The sequence below is a fragment of the Hetaerina americana genome, unplaced genomic scaffold (assembly GCF_022747635.1).
Source record: "Hetaerina americana unplaced genomic scaffold, ioHetAmer1.1.p SCAF_7, whole genome shotgun sequence".
Taxonomy (NCBI): Eukaryota; Metazoa; Arthropoda; class Insecta; order Odonata; family Calopterygidae; genus Hetaerina; species Hetaerina americana.
The window spans coordinates 7,212,023-7,237,075 of NW_027287316.1; the positions used below are offsets into that span (position 1 = coordinate 7,212,023).

The 25,053-nt window shown below is 43.8% G+C and overlaps 1 long non-coding RNA gene across 1 annotated transcript in view; it reads left to right on the plus strand.

The window, feature by feature from the left end:
* The first annotated feature begins 3,470 nt into the window (after positions 1-3,470).
* Positions 3,471-25,053, plus strand: part of LOC139696269 (uncharacterized) — a 117,393-nt gene continuing 95,810 nt past the window's right edge. The window contains exons 1-2 of the long non-coding RNA XR_011702606.1: positions 3,471-3,609; positions 18,623-18,955. This is a non-coding gene — a long non-coding RNA (uncharacterized lncRNA). The remainder of the gene's footprint in view (positions 3,610-18,622; positions 18,956-25,053) is intronic.

The following is a 25,053-nucleotide window of genomic DNA, read 5'->3' on the forward strand; positions in this document are numbered from 1 at the left end:
GTGTAACAGATATATTGAAGACTTAATTTTTTCCACGAGTGATAAGGGATCAGAATAACGTTGTCCGACCAAGGTAGGGGTACAAATATTCGGGACAAAATTAGTCTGGGGTGTATTCACCCCCTGCCACACACCCTAGTGGTAGTTTGCAGGGTACTAAAAATACTAAATACTTATTAGTATTTAGCGTAAAAAATACTACAAAAAGATACTGCAAGCGTCGACACCGAATGCACTCCATCGGAGGGGCTCTTCATGGGGGCAGGGTAAATGAACAATTCAAAAAGAGAAAATCTGCCGCAATGCAATATGAGGGGAGGCGCACAGGTCCATTTCCCTCCCTCTTATCCAGTTACAGGAGGCATAGGATGGAGTCCATATTTCACAATAGCTTGGCGTACATTATAGTTAACTAGATTTGGCCGGCCCTGGTGGCGGCGGGGTAACGTCCTCGTATGCCAACCCTCAGGTCGCGGGCTCGATTCCCGCGGAGAGGTTTTCTTCTACCTAGGGCTTGGTTGCTTTTAATTGAGCCCATTGCTATCGAAGTTGAAGATTCCGTTTTAAAGGCCAAAATGTGCTGTTTTCGCACTAATTCTAAAGAAATAAACACAAAAATAAAATATCCAATTATTTTATAGTTTAAAATGTACTCGAGCCCTGTAGTTTGCTATTTCTTTACAGGCTATTGTAAAAAAAGTTGAACGAGAAAAAACAATGATTTATGAAATATCGTGAACTCCAGGGCTGTAAATAGCGCCTTGTTGCTGTACGCACCTCTACTATAGGTGCTGGAATATGAGAATAAAAAGGAGAAGACGATAGCTGTCCTTGGAGCTAACTTGGCGAAGAAGACGCGGTGCTGTGACTCAAGTACTCCCAGTCACTCCGTCGCTTACCCAAATCGTCACTGGGGGGCAACCGTCGCTTACCCTCTCGCAAATCGTCACTGGGGGGCAACGATGTCCCCCTGCTCTACTTTCGCCCCGTCGTGCATTCGAAGTGGCGTCCCATCCGGATCCATGTCGCGCTCGTTCAATGCGCAATTAGCGAGGCAAACAACGGTGTTCACGGGCACTGAGGGGGTGATGGTAAGGAAGGAGGGGAGGGCGGGGGAAGGATGTACGCAGATGGGAGGAGAGGGCACCATTTTAATTAGGAGGAGTTGCGATGCTTACTAATAGGTGGCTGCGAACAACGAGAAGGGAGACTAGGTTTGCTGAAGGTCGGCTGGAGGTCACTTCGGTCGGCCGTGGCTGACACAATGATTCAGCCTCTATGAGTATGGATCCTTCCCCTTGTTTAATAAACATGATAATAATTAAAGGATTTCGGAATAAAAATATCGTTAAAATGGTTTATAAAGTCCTGAAAAGGAATTAGTTTACTGACGTTACAGATTCCGCTGATGAGCTGGAAGTAGAGAGGCCAAAATCGTCCGATCTTTCCATATACTGGATCGAATAAAAATATTAATTAATTTCGAAAGTGCAGTCAGACTTTCACAGATAAGTATTATTTTTATGTGTGATTATTTGCGTGAGAAACTCAAATGAAAAACCACGAGGAAAAGTAAGTGAAGAAAATAATCTAGCCGAACACTTGGAAATTAGAATTAAACTTAAAAAAGTGCGTATTGATACATCTTTAGGACAAGAGCAATTGCCACCCGAATGCCTACTGCATTGGGAACACCGAAATGGAACGTATAGACTCAATTAAATATACTTGGGCGTTACCCTCACTCACGACCTCTCCTGGGCGAAACAAATACGGGGAATATGTGGACAAGCTAACAAAAAAGTAGGATTTATTAGAAGGGTACTGGGTATATGTGATGAAAAGTTCAAAGAGAAATGTTATCTGCCCTTGGTTAAGCCTAATTTAGAATATGCTGCAAGTAAATGGGATCCTCACGAAGTTGGGTCAATTGCCGAATTGGATTGCATGCAGAGTAGAGGAGCTATACCGTTGTTATGATGAACTTAGCGGCGTATTCACAATATTGGAACGGCTAGGCCAGGAATCACTCACGGGCGAAAGCTAAATTACTACAGATTGAAGCTCTTGCATAAATTGAAAGAGGGTCTCTTTAGCAGTGATGTTGAAAATGTATTATTACTCCCATCATAATTGTACTACGGAGGGAGAGATCATGCTAATAAAATTAGAGAGACTATGTGTACATAGAAGAGATAAATTTAAGATGTCTAGTTTGCATAGTATTTTGATTATTGGCTAAATACAATTTTTTTCAGGATTACGGATATCTCTGTAAATTACTGCATCGTCGGCAAATAAACGAATCTTACGATTAACCACGGAGTTAATGTAGTTGTAAGTAATGAAGGAATTAAAGAGGTCCGACAACACTTCCCTGGGGAACACCTGCAGTGATTACTACTGCATTAGAGCTAACATGATCTACGACTACCCTTTGTACGCGACCACTCAAGAAGTCTTTTTCAGTCCAGCCCAGGATATTATTCAATATCCCGGCCAGCACCGGCCATATATTGAAATACAATGGATTCAACATGATGCTTGGACCGAAAAACGCTCGACACACGTGTCTCTTCCAGCCAGCATTTAAAATCTCAACACCAGTCACCAGACGGGGAATATATTTTTAAATGACACGTAACTGAAGCCAAGAGTAAACAACCTCGCTCGGGGGAATTCTGACGTCAAAGCCAACTTGTCCGGAATCACTCGTGGAGCAAGGACACAATTAAACCAGGCGTGCCAACAGTCACGACTCGTTACACGAAAAAGTGGATGGGAAACGAGGAATATTTTCATGCTAATTAAAATCCAGCGACAGCCTGATCAAATGTAAATTGATCTGATTTGGAAATACGTTTTTTGACGCAAATTCAATTAACCGAAGTGTTTCCGAGCTTGAAAGATGGGTCGTCGTGACACTGTTCGTCGAGAGTACATACAACTATGTCGGAGTCGTGATGAGGAGATAGGTGCCGGTATTTCGGCGGGGTCGATGTCAATGGGTGCCGAATACTGTTGCTGCATTACGAATGTCTCCGGATGTCAACTCGAGCCAATTACCGTCACCGCCACACACCCCGAGCACGACCCGAATGCTTTGAGACCCAATAGGAGACCCGGGCACGAGGAAGGAAGACTGGAGAAGGCGGCACCAACTCATTGGACGTCAAGACGGAGGTGGAAGGACGACGAAAAAGCACGCAGTAAGTTGGTAGAGGCCATAAAACGATAACGAACGCCATCAAAAAATATTACACAAACACACATCTCCCTCCACCAGATAAGCCAGGACGCGCGAGGCGCCTTCAATTACGACGGAAAGATGTCGAAACGTCGGCGTGGGGCATTATGGGTAGGCGGCGAGGGTGGATGGAGGTGGAGGGGGATGGGAGGGGTGGGAGTTAGCGACGATTAGCGAGCGGAGGAGCCGCGGAAGGAGGCGGACACGAGCATTGCCGGCCACCGACGCCGTCTGCCGAGCGAAGACAGCGCAGGCCCCGACGCGCGTGGCCAGGGCCCACCGCCGGAAGCCCAAGGGGGGAGGCCAGGACGACAAGAGGTCCCGAACCACACGGGTCCCGAAACTCCACAGACGACACACACGTAAGTCCAACGCTCTTGCATTCAACCGTGCTGGGGGGGACGGAGCCGTGCATCATGCACGAGTCTGCACCGTCCACTTTAGTTATTAGAATACGTACAACCCGTGCCTAAGCGTCATCATCAAGTACACTCATCTGGAACTGCTCAAGTTGAGGTTGTTCACACCCAATTCCTAGTGGTAAGAAGTGGCAGAAATTTTGGAACCAGAAATGAACGGAGACGCAAACTCAACCAGGGTTCAAATTTCTATCTGGCGAAGCCTCTTGCAGTCGTCGCGACTCTTAAGAGACGAAAGATCCTCCAGTTCGAGAGATCGATGCGCCCCGCCTGGACGCGCTGGAATATCGGGAAATCATCCAGCGGAAGAAAAATACTTGTATATGTACTTCTTAATTCGGATCATAGATTTTGAATACCACACTCCCACCCTATCCCACCTCCTTCCCCACCTTGGAACACTCCCTCGATAGAGAGAGAGAGAGAAAGGGAGACAGAGGCACCAGGGACAATATGGGAGATGGATGGGAGATGCGATGGCTAACCTCATCCCCGTCTCCGACAGGTATCAGGAGCTATTGGAGAATATCCCTGCAGTATCTGCAGACCCTACCTTCGCCCCTGTGATATCGCCACCCAGAAGGAACCGTTAGAGTGGGAAGGGGGGATTCTAGTCATAGGAAGCAGTAATGTCAGACGTGTGATGGTCCTATTGCGGGAGAGGGCAGACCATGAGGGCGTGAGCCAGCGTCTGACGGCATGGTGCATGCCTAGTAGCGGCGTTCCCCAGGTGACAAAGGCGGTTATAGGGGCGGTTGCGGGCACGAAGTGTTCCAGGCTCATCTTGGCGTCAACAATGCAGTTGACCGTGGATCGGAAGAAATTCTGAATTCCTTCGAGGAATTGAACTCGGAAGTGAAGGGGGTGGGTGGTATTGAGGGGGTTGATGTGACGCTCTCGATCTGCAGCCTTGTCCCGAGGTTTGATGGTGGACCTCTGGTTTGGAGCCGAGTGGAAGGCATCAATCAGAGGTTGTGTGCTTTCTGCAGGGATATCGGGGCGTCCTTCGTCGACCTTCATCCGGAGATTCAATCGTATAGGAACCCTCTTGAACCTTTCTGGTGCTCACTACACGTCTGAGGTCGCCAGGTGCGTAGCGCTTATGATATTCGAGCACTGCAGGGCTTTTTTTAGATTAAAGTGTAGGTCAATTAGTGGGGCTCTTAAGTCTTCTTTGCCAAATTATATAGCTTTAAATGAAGTGAGAGTCAATCCAAGCAACAGTTCACCTAACTCCAATCATATACAATCGGACGGAAAAGTCAATTGGAATCGATTGATATTGGAAATGAAAAAAAAGTCGCAGAATATCATCACCAGATTCCAACCACAGGCGCAGATATAATTATTGGGACAGAAAGCTGGTTATCCACTGATGACATTTTCCCAAAATCATCGCCGCTGAAATTTTCCCAAAATCCTTTTCAATTTGCAGAAATGTCAGAACAAATAGACTCGAGAGTGGTGTCTCAATTGCAGTTAAAAATCCTTGCGTCGAGCTAACGCTATTTCGGGTAATGATTTGGAAATTGTTTGGCGCTCTCAATTTTAATTCCTCAATCCAAAGAAATTCAAGATTGTGCATTTTACAGACCGCCATTAGAGAGAGAAAATCCAATACTTTCAATAGATCAGAAAATAAAAGGTTCTTTTTATCCTAACACAATGATCGCGACGTTATAACCGGTGGAGATTTCAATATCCCATCTATTGAGTGGAGCACATATAGTTTTAAAACTGGCGCTAAAGATAAAGATATCTGCGAATCGCTAATGAATTATTTTACGTTGAACTCATTGCATCAACTTGTCATTTCACCAACTAAAGGAAATAAATGAAACAGTTTCTGGCGTCACTTGGTGGAAATTCTTCATATTGAAATTAAATTTAAAATACTTCGCCTTTCCACATAAATCACTTTTATTACTACCTAGGTTTCGTTATGGTCAGATACCATAACGAAACCTAGGTGGTAATAAAAGTGATTCATGTGGAAAGGCGAAGTATTTTAAATTTAATTTCAATAAAGGAAATAATATTCTTGATCTATTATCAACGAATATTCCCGAAGTCTTAATTATAGTAACTATAAAAGGAATTAGTGACCACGGAGAGCAGTAAATGTTAAGTTTTCGCTACATGGGGTCCGAAATAAGAAGCCAAAAAGGAAATTTTACTTGCTTAAAGTAGGGAACTACAATGCCCTTAAGTGCGTGCTAAATAATCAATTTGGTGGTTTTAAGAAAGATGGCAATCGCCGAAATACTGAGGATACGTGGAATCACTTCCTTGAGACCACGCGCTCAGCAGTCAACAATTTTATTCCCAGTAAATTAACAAAAGATAACAAGGAACCTAGATGGTTGAACGCGGATTTAAGAAAGGCATTACAACCTCAAAAGGCTATGTCACGCCAAGATGAAAAATATTAGGGATCAATTCCTTAGCGACAAGAAGAATGAGATCACTTACGATTACAAGATGTCTAAAGCGATTCCCAGGATTGAATTTCTTAAAGCGTTAAGATGATTCAAAAGGAAAAGATCAGCGGAAAATTTGAAAGAGAATCCAAAATCATTTTTTTCATACGTCAGAGAAGTTCAGGGAAACTAGATTAGACTAGATAGAAACAGAGGATTTGTAAAACGTTGTTAGGATAAACTAGCAGCGTATCAAATATATGAGAGCAGCTAGGCCGGGAATCACTAACGGAGCGAAGGTTAAATTACTGATTGAAACTCTTCCATAAATTGGAAGGAGATCTATTGAGCAGTGATGTTGAAAATGTATTATTATCCCCATCGTACAACGATAGGGGAGATCATGCTAATAAAATTAGAGGCATGATATATAAAATAAAATAAAAAATAAAATATATTTTTGATTTTATATATATATATATATATATATATATATATATATATATATATATATATATATATATATATATATATATATATATATATAATATTTGATATAAAAAAATAAAATAAAATAAAACTCCACCGACAACCGTTTAATATGGGGTAAGTATAGGTGTATCGGGTATCTGAGGTAGATCCTCTCCGTTCCGGTGAAAACGGTGGTTTTGTCCACGACATACCCAAAAACACGAACTTCTGATAGCCCTTCTCTGTGTTTTGTCCCGTCGATACGCCGGTAAAATAAATATCTGAACTTGCATTCCCAGATGGAATGCCTGATGATAACGCCCGGGGTTTGAAACTTGCTTTTGTACTCTTGATGAACCAGCAGGGGGTTATCCTTATTTCATCCAACAACTACTATTTCCTCTAGGATACGAAGGGTCCCTCACCGAAGCCGTAGCATAGCGGGAAGAGCCACGGTACACGAGGTCGAACATGGGTGACCTCTCTCGATACACCCAAGCCGCGTATGATAAAGAACAGCGTCGAGGAAACTTCGAAGCGGAATCGGGAAATAATTGGCAAAATGAGAACTTTTAATTTCGCGGCCATGAATTAGTTACATTAGTTTCGTCTTTAGACCCAGGCCAAAGTTTATTGGGAAACCGCAGGCGAGCAGGAAGGGTTGCAGGGGCTGTCTGCTTCGAGGGTAGGCTGAAAACTAATGCCCACATGCTTGTAGACCACAAGCAAAATGACCTTCAGAAGCACTCCTGGTGGCATGAAGAAGTAACATCCTATCGACATCTCTGATAAAGAATGGTATTTTTTCAAATTTCTTCTCACATTTCCTTTATATTTTAATGTAGTTTTTACATAAAAATAACAATGCGGATTGCATGTTCGACTTTCTTCTGCATACAAAAATCAAAAAATATGGTGAGTGAGTGAAGCAAATACCCAAAAAAGGAAAATAAAAACATAAAACCGGGCGAACTTTCGAGAGGTCTCCCATCTTATGGCCCCCTCCTGGAGAGAGAAAGAGCGCTTCTTTCCAGAAGACTGGAAGGCGAGGCGCATTCCATGCAAATCGGGCAGAGCAAGTGTTCCTTATCTCTATGGTGTGCGCCCTCTCTTACTGGGTGGCCATCCTCCAACGAATGACCTTCACGCCTCGAGTCATTCACTATCTGTTGTTTACACAGCATTACTACACTCTCGCCCACCTACGATTTTGTCAACCACGCACAGATCACGCGACGTTCATTCTCTCAAACCAACGGCGAAGAATTCCCTTTGCACGTAACTGCTATCCATGGAATTCCAATGCATTTGCAGTCAGCCTTTCCGTGAGTACACTAAGTTTGACCAAACAATGGCTTCTTCGCAGAGGGATAATTACCATCGCAATAATCCGCATTAGCTGTTAAGCAATTGGCTATTCCATTGGGTGTAACAAGAGGCCCAACAAAGGGCGAGGACATCACGATTACTGATGGCGCAGAAACAAAACGCTTGAGCCGACACCGAGAGGTGACCAACAAGTTATCCTTTATGTCACCACTCGTACAAGAAGAAACTTTATGTTTTAGGTACATCAATTAATTCATTAAGTACCTCTCCATTCATTTGATTCATTTAAAAGCCACTTTTATCCTTGAAATTATAGCACAATCTTTAGATATCGGGTACCCTAAATTCTTTACGAGAATTGACAGTCACACTGGAGATGCGCTGGGTCCTTAGTAGTCTTTCTTTCGGTCGGTGAATAAAAGACGTCTCTTAAGCGATGATGCTGAAAATGTATTATTAGCACCAACTTACTACGGCAGGAGGGATCATTTATTAAAAAAAGAAAGATTAAGTGTTGAACAGATTTAAGATGTCATTTTCACCCCGAACCATTTGCGATCAAAATAATATCTTTCTCTTGCGCTAGGGGGGAAGAGTATTTTGTATCAAATGTAATCAGGGGCGTAACCACTCTGCAAGTTATCCTAGCAGTGGCTTGAAGGATGACATGTATAGTACAAGGTTTGTACAAAAAGTATCGGTTATAATTTCTCATGACGCGTTTGCGTGAAATGATGAATTCAGACCGTGTCGGTATAAGGGTGCGCATGATTGCAAATCTTATATTGGCAGTGATAAGACGTTGACAGTGCACATCATTATCACTATAAAGTTGGCAATACCAAAGATCTGCGCTAAACTCATCCCGAAGGTCTTTTGGGACGGACGGCCAAGAGCAGAATCGAGGGTCTATTTGCGAAGACCTTCTGCAACGACATCGCGACGATTCCCCAACCACCTTAGAGTCCCGACTTGGCACCAGCAGACTATTTCCTATTCTCAAAAGTGAAATCCTCCCTCAATGGACACCACCATGGGACCCTTAAGTGCCGTCATAGAAGAAGGCACGCGTACCCTTAAGGACCTTCCAGAATTCGCCTACCAGGGAGCCTTCGAGTTGTGGAACAGCCGCAAGAGCGAAAGCGTGTCGAAGCTCAAGGGATTTACTAGGAAGGATTTTGAGTCAATGCAGCAATATCTGAAATAAATCTATTTTTTCCAAAACTTTTCCCGATACTTTGTAAACAAACCATGTATAGTATACATATATAGGAACGCAAAGGCAAGAACACGTCCGATGAGTAAATAAATGGACATATGAATACGCCAAAATACTTATCAAGTAGATCCAGCGCAATAAAAATCAAAATATTCATAGTTTGTCTTAGGTTCTCGCGGGAACTGGAAAACGATTCGTTTGCTATTTGTCCAGGAACTGTGCCTTGCGAAGCCCTCAGAACAGGGCAACGAAGTCTATAGTTGTCTGGCCTGCTGGCAATCAATTTCTAATTCAACATCGAAGTGAAATGTACCGAGAGCTTCGAATTAAAGGCAGGCCCAAAGTAAGAGCCAGGCGCGATTATATTAGGCAGATGATGATGAAAATTTCGGCGTAAAATGACATTTGTTATAGAAATAAGGGTTGTTTTCAATCTTTTCCTTGGCCTATCATTTCTGATATCACCGTAATCTCTCTCCAGTTGAATTTGCATGCGAGCCCACGTCACATCAGCAGTGAAACTGAATCCTTTCGGTGGAAAACAAAATTGGAAGATAAGGATACCAGAGGACCATTGCCGGTTAATCAGCGAGTGGCCTCCAGTCGCCATTTTGAGAGCTTCTCTCACCACATCACGTTCCACGATCGAAATCATCTCCACGTTGGATGGGGTCATCGAACATTATTTCAAGGATTATTCATCGGACTAACAGTCACGTATTGGGCAATCCATCGCGTATCAGGCCTAGAGATGTTACATATAAGAGTAGAAGCGAAACGCGACCTCCTAAATGTTCATAGCCATCTATCGAGATGAGAGAGAGGAGAAGGACGAAACAGGTAAAATGGACGGTAAGGAAAGCAAACCAAGGAGTACGAGGCATTGTGGGAGAGGAAAGCAGGTAGGGAAGGCTAATGAATAATATTTTAATAGGGATGGAATAATGAAGACTGTAAGGGGGGGAGAATGTAAGTCGAACGAGGAAGGGTTATCTACATCTACATAATACCCCGCAAGCCGCCGCAAGGGCGTGTGGCGGGGGGGGTTATAACGAGTTATATTATATATATATATATATATATATATATATATAACAAACATACACATATATATATATATATTTATTAACAAACATACACACACCCCCTGCCATACACCCTAGCGGTGGCTTACAGGGAACAAAAAATACTAACGAAAGCGCTTCTTTGTAACAAACAAACATTCGTCAACCTCTCCAACTGGCTGGTCCATAATTTGATCGCAGCCCATTGCTACGATTTGGGCCCCGAAATAACTGGATGGTTCGCCGTGTAAGACCAATAAGTAGAACAATAAAAGATGGATAATCTAAAGAAGGCCTATTGGGTTGATTTCAAACCAAGGCTGAACGAGTAAGAATACGTATAGGGCTGCAATTCACCCACCTTCGAATGCAAGGACTAACTAATGAAATAATTAGTATTCAGGGAAATTAGGACCTACTATATTGCCTACGGATGAATGTGCTAAGATTCGCAATGTTGTGATAATAACTAGAGTTCTGATTCCCCACCCACAAGCCCAGGGTGCAAATGATCGAAGGAACCCAGATGGTTCAGTCTCAACTACTCTTGAGACCGTGCCATACCATCGTCGGCAAATGAACGTATCTTACTAGTGACTACGTAGTCAATGTCGTTAACGTAAAGTAGGAATAAAAGAGGTCCGATAACATTTCCCTGGGGAACACCTGAAGTAACTTCTGCTGCATAAGCGCTGACTCCATCTATTACCACTCTTGGTACCCGATCATTCAAAAAGTCTTTAATCCAACCCCGAAGTCTCTGTCAGGCCTCATTTAGAACATGACCCCGTATAGCCCTCATTTAAAATATGCTGCTAGTATATGGGATCCTCACGAAGTAGGTCTGAATGCCGAACTAGATGACGTGCAGCGTGGGGGAGCTAGATTTGTAAGACGTTGTTATGATGAACTTAGCGGCGTATCCAAAATATTAGAGCAGCTAGGCTGGGAATCACTCACGGAGCGAAGCTTAAAATACAGATTAAATTTCTCATATTAAATGAAAGGATGTTTCCGCAGAAATTATGTTAAAGATGTATTCATTAGCCCTATCGGACTACGGCGAACGAGATAATGTTCATATAATTAAAGAGAGCAAGTGTAAAACGCATATACAGGCTGTATTTAATGCATGTATACCTGTATTTAATATTTCATTTCTCCCACGAACGATAATGGGATCAGAATAACATTAACGGACCTGCCATTTTGAGTCAAAAGTATTCAGGTATGTAATCACCCCCTTCCACACACCCTAGCGAAAGCTGGCAGGGTGCAATGTAGATCGATAGGTAGATAGATAGAATCAACTCGATTACTCTCGGTCAATTAAGAGGGAATGCCAAGAGTGACTGACCCCTGTCCATCAAACCGTACCAACATTGCCTTCCAAGTGGACCGACCGATCATCGGATCACCTTCTTCGCAAGTTCCACACGCCACGCGGTCCACCCCTTGCCCTCACGCCCCTGATTATTTCCGGATCGCTCCGCCCAGACCGTATCGATCCCGTCCCAAGGGTAAGGGGGGTTCACGTCCTCCGATGGTGAATGGATCATCTGAATTCGCCAATCACGGCCCATCGCCTATCGGCCCCACGACCACGATAAGCCTTTTTCCGCAGACCTACCCCACAAGTGGCCGGCCGCCCTGGAGTCCCTAGGTCCGCTTCCACGCCGCTGGGCATTATCGAGGCAATACCAACACGACAAACGGCCCGGGAAGCAACAAACGGGTCAGCATTCACACGGCGCATTTTCAACTCGGACATTTTTTTCTCCTTCTCTGGAGAGCGCACTCATATGTCAGCATACCTCTTGCAGCGGCGGAACTTCAATTCCAATACCCATATCATATTGTTCATTACTTCTACAAATAATGTACGCATTAAGTTCACTTGCATTCCTCAGAGGGTGTACCCTTTTATTACGCTTCTCACAAAGTCATTATGTGTCAAAGATTGCAGTAAAGCGGGAACGTTTAATACTACCTTGATCAAAAATTTCCCGGAATTTATTCAGAAAATTAAAAATACAAGTTTATTCATCTAAATCTATATTGTCCCCTTCAAAGTAATCCCCATCGACTGCAACACACTTATGCCAGCGCTTGATCCAATCCTCGAAACATTTTTTATATTCAGTTTTCGGTATGTCCATCAGTGCTTCCTGCGATTTTTCCATTACTTCCTCTCGGCTGCTAAAACGCGTTCCCCGTAATGGTTTTTTAACTCGATTGAACAGAAAGAAGTCACAGGGAGCCAAATCAGGTGAATTCGGTGGCTGTTGGATGGTATTTGTTGCATTTTTCGTCAAAAAATTACGAATAATGATAGCACTGTGCGACGGTGCGTTATCATGGTGCAAAATCCACGAGTTTTCTGCCCACATTTCTGGTCTCTTTCGGCGAATTGCTTCACGCAAACGTCTCATAACGCCCAAATAATACTCTTTGTTTACTGTCTGGCCTTCTGGCAAAAATTCATGATGCACTACACCGTTGTAATCCATGAAAACCGTCAGCATTGCCTTCTTTTTTGACTGAAAACGACGTGGTTTTTTTGGTCTCGGCTCATTTGGTGAACGCCATTCACTTGCCTGATGTCTGGATTGCGTGTCGTACTCATAAACCCACGTCTCGTCTCCAGTAATGATCCTTTTGATGAATGTGGGATCGGATTCAGCCTCGCAAATCATGTCTTTTGCGACGTCAACACTGTCTCTTTTTTGCATGAAATTGAGGTCTTTTGGCACCAACTTTGCTGCTACACGACGGAAACCCAAATCATTAACCACAATGTCTTGGGCGGATCCATAGGCAATGTTCAAGTCCTCCGCTATTTCTCTGATGGTTAATTTGCGGTTATTGACCAACATTTCTTTTACTTTATCAATTTTTTCACCGACTTTCGATGTCGATGGTCTGCCACTGCGTTCATCATCTTCGATTGACTCACGACCACTTCTGAACCGCTCGTGCCACTGGTAAACGACCGTTTTTTTTTAGAGAATCGTTGCCGAAACACTTTTCCAACATTTCCAACGTCCGTGCGCCACTATATCCGTTTTTTACGCAAAATTTAATACAAGTTCGTTGTTGCAAATTTAAATCCATTTCTGCAATTGTAAAAAATCGCCAACACACACAGAGATAGATGTACTCTTGGCTACGTAACTTTTGCAAATGTCAAGTTATGACACTAAGATTTAAAGGGAATATCAACAACAGATGTACCAATTTAACAAAAAAAACAGAACTCAAATCGGAACGATGGGAGCGCCACACGGTGGTTATTCCGGGAACTTTTTGATCAAGGTAGTATTTTTAGTACCCTGGAAGCCACCGCTATAGCGTGTGGCAGGGGATAAATACACACCAGACTCGAAGAAACTGCGGGAACTTTTAACGGACGCCTCGGTAGCTTAACTGGCTAAAATACTCGGTCGGATATCGAAGGATCCGGGTTTGAAACCCGGTCAAGGAAAATGATTCTTACAAACTGAAATTGTTGCATTTTGATACACACCAGACTTATTTTGACCCGGATATTTTTACCCCTCTCGCGGTCCGTTGGATAAGAGCTTATATCCAGCCATAAACATTTATTAGCTGGCCGAGGACCCAAAAATAGTAATTCCGATTTGTCATCCGTAAACGAACGCTTATTTCGCATTTGTAAATTTGCTACCCGGGTATGCATTTAGGGGATCCGATTGCCTTGGCTCAGGAAGAGAAACTAGTTTTTCACGGTATTCATTGCATCACATCTCTTTCCATTCGAGCATTTCTCCGAGGGAAACATGCTCATCGTATTTTTCCTCTTGCTAAGGCTCGCTCGCCTTATAGACACTAAAAATAATTTTTACCAGGATTTTGAAGTCTCTAAGATATTGAAGAATGAAGATTTTTAGCGAATAAAGTGAAACTCCTCTGCCTCATAAACAATAAATAAATGTATCGGTGCTTATTAGGCTAGCCACGATTTTTTGGGGAATTACACGAGTCAGGGGGGGATACTCACTTTCAGGATGGTCGAAGTTCGCAAATGATTAAATTTTGACGTCAGAGCCTCGATGAATCCTGAATATTATTTCCAAAAATGGGATAATTATCGAGTGTGTGATGTCACAACCTCGTTATTGTCGTGAAATGACGATTTCGAGGCATTAATCAAAGGATCCCCACAGGTGACATCATCGGATCGGAAAATGGCGGATCCGAGACAAAGAGTGCTCACACGAACACGCGAGAATTGTGGAGAGGAGAGACTTACGAGCCGTGGAAACACATTTTCCCCGTCGTCGCAATGCAATTCGACCGCTATACTAATTATTTCTCAACTCGCGACTCCGCGTGAGTAACATGCGGCGCCGCTGGCTGCTTCAATTCCCCAGCGGACTTAGCAGAACGGCAATTGATTCTGCACTCACGAGGTCGACGTGGGACCCACCCCAATCGCAACACAGGGAGCACCCAGCTGAGGAGTCAGTAATTGCGAACGAATAGGATCTCATCTGTCCTTCTTAGGAGCACACGCGACATAGGCATCTTTATAAAAAATCACTGCGTGGGGTAGCAGGAGCCCCTTGGTTTATCCCTAACAAGGTCATTCATAGAGAACTACATATATATCCCATAAATAAGCTCATAATAAAAGCACTACACAGTTATAGCAGGTCACTCCCCCGTTCAAAAAATCCCCTAATTTCCACCCTATGGTATCCAACTCTTCCGAAGGGGAAAACTAAATATCCCCAACAACTCCTCAAGTTGACTCCTTCAGCACCTCCCGAGCAAAAAGCCCCTGAATTTCCTCAATCAACCTCCTTTCACCCAAAACTTAATAAACCAAATGTCCCTTTCCAACCAAAACTTAAACCGAAAAGGAGCACAACCCCCAATAAAAAGAAGCAAACGGGTCCTGCTTCACCTGAATTACCTCATCTTTCTCCACCAAACCCGACCTGATTCCTATCTCATCGGCCAACCCCTCTAACCTCATCCAATATACCTCCATCACCTGGAACATTACAACCTAACTACCAATTTGCTTCCATTCAAAGAAACAGAATATATATATATATATATATATATATATATATATATATAATTACAATAATAATAATGATAATAATAATTACAATAATACTGATAATTACAATTATAAAACAAAAAAATAAAATAAACAATATTTTAAAAACAATATTAAATAGATAAAAGATAAAATTAGGATTTATTAGAAGAGTAATGAGAAAATGTTGCGAAAAGAAGGTTAAAGAGAAATTTACTTTTTCGCTGGTTATGCCTCTTTTTTTAAATATGCTGCAAGTATATGGGATCCTCACGAAGTTGGATTAATTGCCGAATTGGATCGCGTTAGAGCGTAGAGGAGATAGGTTTGTAAACCGTTGTTATGATAAACTTAATTCCGTATCCAAAATATTAGAGCAGCTAGCCTCGGAATCATTCGCTGAGCGAAGGTTAAATTACAAGAGGTGATTACAAGAGAGAGGCTGGGAATCATTCAAGTGGCGTTACATTACATATGAAATATCTCGCATGATTGGGAGGACGTCTCTTTAGCATTAATGTTGAAACTGCATTATTATTATCCATATCGTACTACGGTAGGGCAGATCATGCCATTAAAATTAGAGAGATTAAGTGGAGAACAGATAGAATTGAGATGCACTTTTTTTCACGAATGATAAAGGGATCAGAATAACATTGTTCGACCGCGGTAGGGTCACATTCAGGTCAAAATTAGTCTGGTGTACATTCACCCCCTGCCACACACCCTAGCGGTGACTTGCAGGGTACTATGATAATGCAAATAAAAAAAAAACAAAAAATGGCATTTTCTATTTTCTTCCTTCTAGATCAGCCCTTAAACTGGAAAATGAAATACATGAATGACACACATCAGTGGGGACGAGTCACTTCTATCATTGATAATAAGCAACAGAGGGCGCACTTCCCTTTAGAACGGAGAACTGGACTGCTTGCAGAAGGTCTGCTGAATCCAAGTCGGATTAGAAACGCGAACATCGCTGAAACACGGCAAAGAACGCCAATCGGCAGTCCAAGTAACGTGGGCGCGGACTGGCCCTCCTACACCAGCCGGGGGTTGGGGAAGAAAAGGGTTGGGAGGTCTCGGTGGGAGGGTGACGTCAGTTCCCACCACAGGGAATGGATGGCTCTGGCCCGAGGGGTACGGAGATGCTCGCCTCCTTACTCAATCCGTCGATGGATTTCCTCAGCTTCTCGGATTAAAAAATATATATCGAATGTCAACTTGGCGCCAAGTCTCGAATGAACCCTTTCACGCGATACAACTTTCCTTAAGACTTCTGAATTTTGTGCATGCAAACACACTTTTGTTTTGTGTTTTCAGCCGACCCCAATGTTAACGCTTTTATGTCAAATGAGCACTTTTGTATCGGAAAAGAAAATACTTTGTCCTTCCACATATATTTCATCATGCACGACTTAAGTTTCCACTTACAAAGTCATCATCATCCTGATTATGACTTTGTTAAGTCGAAACATAGGTCGTGTATATTAAAATATGCGTGGAAGAACAAAATTTTTTTGTTTTCCGATATGAATCGCTTCCTCGAAGTGACGCCTCAAATCATTCTATCCAAGCATTTTCTGTAGTCGTCACGACAGATTCCAACCATTCTTCAGACCAGGAAACGGCTGTCGCATTAGGGACAGTGTTAACTGCCAACGGCCGAAACGGAACCGAAAACGGAAAAAAAGAAAATTTGGGCTCTGGATCGGATTCGCAGGAGAACGTTTCAGGACCGGTGTTTTTGCATTTGAAAATTCAATCTTCGCGTAGCGTCTTCGTCCAAGAGCTCATTTTTTACCCGCGTGCCACAAAAACTGGCTTCAAACAAAAATAATGTGTATTCCAGCGCCACAATCGGTAGTCTCTTGAAACAACCCCGCTCATTTGTGTTCCGTAGATGGGAGCCAAGAATCGGATATGAAATTAAAAATCCGCACTTATTTCTCAATTTCGAACGAATTAATAAATCGGGTTCCGCACATATATAGAATATTATTCACCCTTTCGAACCGTGCGACTCTAAGTGTACTGGAATAAGCATCGAGCGTCTCTTGACCTTAGGCAGGGATAGGACGAGCCAACATCTCGCGCTCCTCCAAAGAACGGCATAGGAAGGACCGCAGGAACGAACACCAACGGGTTGGGACTTAAAAGAATCCATTAATTTTGCTGATAATTTAGCTTTTGTTTAAGGAATTAGGTATAATTAGACGGGCTGTCGGAAAATGTAATTAAAAAATAAAGAGATGTTTTCACTACTCTCCACATATCGCCCCCTGCGACTTTTTCCTATTCCTTGGATGGAAAAATGTAATAGGGAGACCACTGGTAAGATGTGGACGCAATAAAGCAAGAAACGACGAGAAAACTGAAAAGCCTAACGACCGAGGACTTTCAAGGGTGCTTTAAGCAGTGGAAAACAAGAATATGGAATGAGTGCATAGCAACGAATGGAGAGTACTTTGAAGAGGACAAAATCGATGTAGACTAAATTTTGCAAAATAGTTTTCTTGGCCTCTGTTCGCGTATTTATTGGACATGGTATTGCATCGAACGTCACGACGGCAAGTATGAAGCATGGAAAACTGAAGATAGATTAATAGTGGAAAACTAGAGAAATTTCGCGCGGAACGTTATATTTGTCACGGAGCGTTCTGAAATTATCGTTGTTAGGCAGATTGCCAAAGATTAGGTTATGATGATGAAGAGTAACATATCAAATGTAACGCTGAGGTCCACGCTAACTTGGAAGCAAGGTGTCTTCCACTAGGCTCCCAAATATTCGGAGATAATTTAATAAAATTCGGATCAACTTGTCGATTCCTATATAATTATTTTCATTGCTCTTACTGCAGTGTTGAAGGGCCGAAAAAGTCCGTGAAATACCGGGACAAATGGTCGGTGAGATATACTGTCTAATCAATCAGCCAATAGTTTTTTTCAGCAAAATCAGTAGTAGTAGTATTTAGGGGAAGCGATCGACAGCTAAGGTCAATTGCGCCATTAGGGGTGGACGGGAAAGGGTGGAGAGAAACCACCCTTTACCCTTTTCCTTTCGTTGAGAGTAGGCATTAGCCTACTCTCAACGAAAGGCGCCAAGGGATCCACAATTTAACGTCCCATCCGGCGTACTCGCTCAAAGTGCCCTTCGCAAAGCACCTCAAGTAGGGATCGAGATACCACTGAAAAAATATTCAACACCGCCGGGATTTGAACCCGGGCCCCCTAGGTGGAAAGCCATTGCGATAGCCACAGCTCCATCTCGATCCCCCTTGCATAAAAGAGTACAACAAATTGCTAGCCCAAATACGGAACCCTACTACGTAATACTTTTTAAATTTGGTTTCCTGAACTCCATGGCAACTTCATCTTCCAGGTTCCAACAATTCCTCCAGCTGTAGCGGAATGGGACCATGGGTGCCGCAGCTCTTCTCGGCAGGGTGCAAGGCTCAAGGGATCGGTGAGACGATCCTCCTCTTCGTTGCTGTCGGATGGGACACCGATTTCCCTCATGAGCGAAGGGATTAACCTAAGGTGCGCGGGCAGAGAGCGCGGATGTCGGCAGAGGGGCTCGGAGGAATGAGCCGCAGTCCTCGGGTCTCGGCGGAGGCGAAGGACCAAGACGCGGCGGGGATAGGGCGCCCATCTGCGGCATCTGAACAGACGCGGACGACGAGGTGACGGACCCCCGCGGTGGGCAGCGGAGCAGGTAAGGAGATCGCCACAATAAATCGAGTCTACGGACCATTAAGACCAACCACAGGTAACGCGATGTGACTGCGATGACATTTTTGAGTGCCAGGAGGTGGCCTCACTAAAATCCCCACCATTTTTACGGCAAACAAAGAGTAATGCAGGATATAATTTTTGAGAATTTACGACCGCCCCGCGGAGATGAAAAAACGAGATCTTTGGAATGTATTCCTCATCAATGCGTCTTGGATGAAAATAATTTTCGCGGCACACTCGCGCCGGAGTCCTCACCACGAGAAACATGAGAACGACGAGCATAGTAAATCAACTTGGCGTAGGCTTCTGTCCTCCGACTGCACATTGCATTGCCTCCCCCCCCTGCCGCGCGGATGACGTCCTTTTAAGTTAATTACAATCGGAAAAGAAGTTTGACCGAACCCCGGGATAAGAGCCACGAAACTCCCTCCTTCCAGGATGAAGCGTTTAACATTGATTTACCAAGCCAAGGTCTGAGCAGAGAACAATCAAAATCTGACGAATTGGAATCCGCGGTGACTGTGTCCCCAAGCCAGAGAAGGTGCTCGGAAACCGGGACTTCATGCGCCCGTGTTCGCCAACCAGCAGGCAAATGCCTCGCAAGGCAAGGTGAGCGTTTCAAGGGAAAACAAAAAAAAGAAAGAAAAAAAATTAAATTTAAGACTCGACAGCATTTTGGCATTTAAATTTCTTTCGTGCCTTTTTCTCAAGGCCAAGTAAGAGTGAGTATTAGGCAGAAAAACTGGAGGAAAAATAATTAAACCAGGCGGTTTACATAGCCCATTATGAAAGTAATGCGCATTATTTTATTTATTTCTCATGGAAAAATAGATTTATTGATCGTATTTGTACAAAATCTTAAACTTCTTCAACATACTCCCACACCTGCATCAATATACACGTGTCCGCCACGCCCGGAAGGCATCACCCTGGAACTCCTCTCTACGGGAATGTCTCTCAGGAACGTTGTAACATGCTTTTGGATGTTTTGACAGTCCACATATTCCCCGTATCTGTTTCACCCAGGAGAGGTCGTGAGTGAGGGTAACGCCCTCAAACATTTAATTGAGTCTACACATTCCATTTCGGTGCACCCGTCGCAGTAGGCGTTCTCTTGCTCAGAGTTTTATTTTATTTGATCCCGTAAAAATACGAACTTTCGGTCGAAAGAGAAGGATTGAAGGGTATCGTACTTCCTAGACTGGCTATGGTACGTGGCACTGCGGTGTGGAACCGTGGCACTACGGTTTCTCTTGCACTTCAACGAGCATCTTCGGGGCCGAAAAAGCTCGCACCTCCGATTCCTCATCAATGTTCGCTGTAACGCGAAAGAAACGATATGCATTTGATGCCGCTCATGCAATAATAACTTCGGAAGCCACCGCGGAATCATAAGGGAAGGAACCAGAATGAGCGACGCAACTGCAATTTCTTCGGCCATCCGATCCCAACTGCGCGGAATCCGGGTCATCGGGCGGCAAAGCCAACGTAATCCTGTGGAGAGGGGGCGAACTTGCATCGAGAGGACCCACAAGGGGGGGGGGGGGCAGAGGGTGTGGGGGAGTCCTTTCGCTAACCCAGGAATATTGGAAAATACAAAGAGAGCGAGAGAGTGGGGCGGGGGAAGAGGGAGGGAGGGAGAAGGAGGCGGCGGCGGCTGCTGCTGCTCCACGTCTCCGTCAAATGGCACGGCATTCCGGTGAGAACCGCTCGATAGACGGACCCGCCGCCGGAGACTCCGGGGTGGAGGGGGAGACGTGTACCGGAGGGGGATTTGAAGACTGATCTTCAGAATGGACTGCGGCTCCGAAAACGCGGATCGAATCACTCGAGTTGGTGCGCTCCCCATCCCTAACCCCCGATACCGCACCACTATCCGGATGTAAGAGACGTTTAACCCACATCAGCCTGGGTATCTAATAGCCCACGCTAACAATTGTTTTTGGCTGTCTTTCGGGCCCAAGCGTCGCCTATAGGCCTTCGTCGCCCAACTAAGAGACTCGCGACAGAGGTCAATTTTAAAGAAATGCTCACGATTTTAAAAACTGCCCTTATTCGCCCATTCTCAATGGTGCATAAAGATCCAGGGAAATATCGAGAATTGTATGTGTACCGAAAGATAAACCTAGTATGGTCAACTCTTCCCTTTCAAGCATTCACACGATCTTTGAACGTGTGCGTGAAATAAAACGGAAATCAGAATTTAGCGTCCCGCCGCACAGTTATGTAGCATTTCCATCAAGGAAGTAGACATTTGGCCACTGCTTATCCTACTTATAAATGATGAGGTTTGGTCCTTAGCGCAGCAAGGAAACCAGTCTGCAAAGGCTGACTCCATCTGAAAATGTTAGCTTTCGTAGTGCGGTGTAGAGGCACTGGTGCCGACAAAAGACGATCGGAAGGCGAGCGTAAATATGAACATGATCGATCGACAGCTCCCGCTGAGAGCAAGGGCAGGAAATTGGAAAGGACACTCCGTCAATGGAAGCATTGGATCCCCGCGCGTGTGGCGACGGTCGTGCGAGATGGCGAGCACGCCGGCTCAATAATTACACACCACCACCACGACATCTCTGTGCCAAAATGGTATATGCTTCCGACGTGATTGGCTAGACAATTCGATTGCATAGACAATGAACAGAAATGGTGGCCAATCTTAACGCCAGTAATAGCTTCGCGCGTGATACAAAAGAAGAAATATGTTGAACGAAATCAAATTCCAGCATTCCATTCCTTCACAGCGAAAACGATTTTAAAATGTCTAACAATACCTGTTTCGGTGGTAATTTTTCGTTCACTTACATTTTTGAAATTGAATGACCTTTTGAAAGGAAGAATCCCTGCTTTCGTTGTGAAAATACTCATATTTTCTCGAAATGTGAGTTAGATTTAAAAACCATACGTGACATGAACGATAGACATAGTAACCCGGAGATCGGTTTGGTAGGTGATGATAGATTTTACACAGTACAAAGCCCTATACGGCGTGTGAAATTCACACATTAGCAGGGTACAGGGAGGCAGTTCCTTTCCCTGTGCTGGTAATGGTTTCACATTTTCTACCTGAAAAATCACACAGCTTAGAGTGACCAGAGAGGAGTGTCCGGGAATCGAACCTAAGAGCTCTGGTTAGTAGTTCATCAACGCTCTACCCCTGGACTACCGCGTCCATCATTGGTTCGTTCACTTCTTCTTGAAATGATAAGGGCTCTTAGAAGGCCCTCCTTTCGATTTGAAAATGTTCGGCTTGTGTGTGTAAGATTCAAAACAGAGATTGCAGCACGTACGTACGATACATCATTCGAGTGTTTCTGACAAATAACAAAGATTGGAACTCCCGCGGGAAATTCCTGTGATAAGCACTCCCTTCAGCAGCCACTTCATAAACCCGTTGTCCGATAATCTTTCCAGAGATGTACCATAGATGCTTCACGACCGAAACACTTCACTCCGAGATAAGAGAGGAGGCCACGCGGCCTCTTTCGATCATCACAACTGTACGCAAAGAGGGTGGGCTGAAACCTAATGCACGCACGCTTGTAGACCACAAAAAAATGCCCTCAAATAGTACTAGTGGTGGCATGTGGAAGTAACATTCCCCCTCAACACGCATGCGCAGGTTTGAGGTCGTTTCATTTAACCAGTGTGCTTTGAGAAGCGGAAGTATGGAGACGTGTTCCAGTGCCATGTCAACGCGAATTAAACGGCGTGCTGTTATCGAATTTTTAACTGCTGAAAAAGTGACTCCTACTGAGATGCATCGTCGTTTAAAGGCTGTTTATGATGCTGTTGATAGGTATCATCCATTCTCACTCTCTTCCGTCACTGGAATCGCATCGATGAAACAGTTGTACTTTTGCGCAGGGCAACTGGGTTCGATTCCCAGCATTATCAGCGTCGTCCCTGCCCCACGTTTTGTTCAATGTGGAAAACACTTACGATCGAAACAGGTCGACCCTCGTATTGCACGGGGAGCTAAATCATACGGCCCTTCTATTGCGAGATAGTTTCCGACACCTCCGGTCGGCTCCCCCCGTGACCCTCTCACACCCCTCCATCCCGACTTTCTACTCCATCGACCCGATCGTCCACTTAACATGAGAAACAAGGTAGAGAGCATCCGAAGTGCACCAGAATATCACCAAATGCACACAGTTCTCAATCTGTGAAACGTGACCTGTGAGAGTTTCTGCGGCAAAGGTGCTGCGAGCTTCCAGGCCATTGCGCCTTGGTGCCACCGTTTATCCGATCTATCGATTGTCAATACTCGCGGTGCTCGATGTAAGGTGAACGTGATGCGCAGCGGGGTCACGCTACCCCAAACTCCCGATCTCTTGTCCACTATTGGACACCAGGGAAAGTCACTGGCATCGCTTTGGATTTTCTATGATTCCCAAATGATCCATTCCACTGCTTCAGGCTTCACTTCGCTGGAAGTATTTATTTACACACTAATAAGACTTTGTACTTTTCCACAGATTTTTATTAGGAAAGTGCGAGAAAATATATATATATATATATATATATATATATATATATATAAATAATATATTATATATATAAAAACACGGATGTAGATTTGTAGAATATAGAGACACAAAGAAAGGACACTCACAATATGTTATTTGACGTTTCGACAGCTCGGCTGTCGTCTTCAGAATCCCGAGCCGAGCTGTCGAAACGTCAAATAACATATTGTGAGTGTCCTTTCTTTGTGTCTCTATATTCTACAAATCTACATCCGTGTTTTTATATATTTGTGCGTCGCCGAAGAGCGTTCCATTTCGAAGATATTTTATATATATATATATATATATATATATATATATATATATATATATATAAATATATATACGCTCTGTCCTGGCCTTATACATTCTTCCGCTGTTTGTTAAGAACATTTGAACTTGATGATGTCGCAAGTCGGTGAAACGCGTTGTACCTTATGATAAAAATCTGTGGAAAAGTAATAAGTCTTTTCAGGATGGATAACCCAACACCGCAGAATTCTCGCGAATTTGATTCTTTCCAACTTTCTTTCGCTAAAAAGTCTAACGTCGGGAAGAAAAATGGGCGCTAGATTGGCGGTCGGTGATAAGGCACACGGTGATATCTCACACGATGTTGGCCCCATTCCGCTTCACCAAGGCTTCCAAAGGAATTTGATAACGTCGTTTGGAAGTTCAGTCGGGTAAAACTTGTGCGACCTCAGTTCTTTAAGGTCTAGTGGAGAGTCAAAGGGCGGTCTATTATATCCATTTTGTCAAAAAGACTACAACATTCCCAAGAGAATCCATGTTCCAAGAAACTGCGGGAGATGCCGCAGCACTAACAGACATCGAGGGAACCGGGTTCGAATCCCGGTCAAGGCGAATGACTTTTTCACTCTGAAATTGTTGCATTGAATCCATATCATTCATAGGTCCATACTAATGACTCCTGCGATCACTTTATTAAGCCGAAAAACACCTCCGAAAATGGATTGCCTGATTAAAATCGTAATTTAAAAGAGATTGACGAAAGAGTAGGGGGATCGGAAAAACGAAAACAGTAAGGAATTCGCCGAAATTCACATGAAATAGTGAATGCTCAACCGTGCGTGATAGCTGAAGGACAGAGCCCGGGATTCCGTATGACATTTGCTCCTCATTTAATGAGTAAAGCCTTGCATTTGAGGCAATCCATCCCTAATTTAGGCGAATTCTCCATTTAATTATAGGAAAGGGGAAATCCAGCTGCCCCTGGACTAAGTCAGTGCTACCATTTCAAACAATCAGATACCGAAGAAACATTCGCTGATTAGCACAACGCTATTTTTCACTTACGAGAGAGACGAGGTACGAACAAAATTATGAAACAATTCACTGAATTTGCAGACACTAAATCAAGCCTCTTGAGGAATGATGGCATGGATATTATAAACCCAACCAGAGCAATCCTTAACGACGCCAAACCGCCTCAATACTTTCGTGTACGTTTCTGAGAAATTTTCGACATATTCGAACGATTGGTGGGAGCATTAGAGTTGGAGGGGGGGTGGGAAAGGGTCCTTTACCCTCGGGTAAACTCTCTCCAAGA